Raw genomic sequence first — 1802 nt, forward strand, 5'->3', positions numbered from 1 at the left:
GTTTCTTAATTAGATGGCACTTCATTTATCTCCCTCTATTGGCCTCCCCACTACCCAGTCTCAGGGCAGTAGCTGTGGGTCAGCCAATCTCTCTCTCAGCCTCTTGTTGACTGTCTCAGAGTCCTAGGCCTGCATTACAATTCATGTCTCACTTCTCAAGGAATAAATCAGTGGTTGTGCTCAGCTGTTCCAGACATAGAAAGGCCCAGGGAAGAAGATGTTTTTGTCATCTTACCCCACTCTGGAGCACCTACCACTGACAGGCGTTTATTTATTTATTCGATGATTTACTTAATTATCTACTTTTTCTTTATCCAGTGATTTATTCAGTATTCATTCCTTCATTAAGACCCCAGGAACTGGTAACAGAACCATAGTGGATGGTTTATTGACTTAATTAGGTGAAAGCTTAAAAGCGCCCATTGAAGAAATCAATAGTGCAAATACTTTTTTTTTGTATATAGGCAGACATTTCTATATGCAGCTAATTTAGTTGCTGTGACAAAAAAAAAAAAAAACCCAGATTTTCTGCAGTTGAACACAAAATAAGTTGATTCTTTATTCTTGCAGAGTGTAGTCTGTGGTGGAAGACAGTCATTCAGGAAACCAGGCTGCCATCTTCAATTCAGCTGGCAGATGGGTGGCAACAGGGAATTGAGAATTAGGTGAGAGGTTTTCTTTTCTTTCTTTTTTTTTTTTTTTTGAGACAGAGTCTCACTCTGTCACCCGGGCTGGAGTGCAGTGGTGTGATCTCAGCTCACTGCAAGCTCCGCCTCCCGGGTTCACACCATTCTCCTGCCTCAGCCTCCCAAGTAGCTGGGACTACAGGCACCCGCCACTGCACTCGGCTAATGTTTTGTATTTTTAGTAGAGACGGGGTTTCACCGTGGTCTTGATCTCCTGACTTCGTGATCCACCCACCTCAGCCTCCCAAAGTGCTGGGATTACAGGTGTGAGCCACCGCTCCTGGCCAGGTGAGAGGTTTTCATGGGGTAGGCCTGGAAAAGGTATCATCTACCCATATTCTGTAGGACAGAATGCCATGACAAAGTAACAATTACCTGCAAGGGAGGCCAGGAAAATAGTTGTGTTTCTAGTCTAGTTGTGTTTCTAGAAAGAGAGGGCAATGAACTTGGTAAACAGCTGCTGAGTAACCGCAGCCTCTAATACCCAGAATCCCAGAGTCCATGTAACCCTCACTGACCCTGAATCTGGAGGTTGCTAGAAAGGGGCTGTCATGTCTGTTTAAAACCTCACATCACTCTGTCGAACTACTTGCTTAGCAACAATTACTGTGGTAGAAAGTACAATGGTGAAAGAGATTTCATTTCTCACCTGGGGGCAGAGAAAATTCCATTTTTTCTTTTCCTTTATCCTCATTGGTAGGAAGCTTTCAATGGTATCCATAGAATTTTGTTCAGTAGGTGTTTGGAAATGATTGACAGTTTTTAGGAAGAGATTGAGATGATCACAGTTAACCTTGAAGATAACTCACGGCCAATGTCTCTGGCTTCACCTGTAGTACCTTGTAAATGACTTGGAAGCACATAGAAGGCACTTAGAACTACAGGGTCTTATAAAGTCTCCAATTTGATATCTTAATCCAGTTGAGAATTCTGAACCTCCAAGAGGTTAAGTAATTTCCCTGAGCCACCAGGCTACTTTGCAGCAAAACACAAAGCCAAGTCGCTTTTTATCCAGCCCACACTATTATGCCAGGCAGCATCTCATCAAGTAGTGAATGATTAACCTTTCATTCTAATGCAAAATAAAACAAAATGTTGAGTAACCAAAAATATCAG

The sequence above is a fragment of the Symphalangus syndactylus genome, chromosome 7 (genome assembly GCF_028878055.3).
Source record: "Symphalangus syndactylus isolate Jambi chromosome 7, NHGRI_mSymSyn1-v2.1_pri, whole genome shotgun sequence".
Classification (NCBI taxonomy): Eukaryota; Metazoa; Chordata; class Mammalia; order Primates; family Hylobatidae; genus Symphalangus; species Symphalangus syndactylus.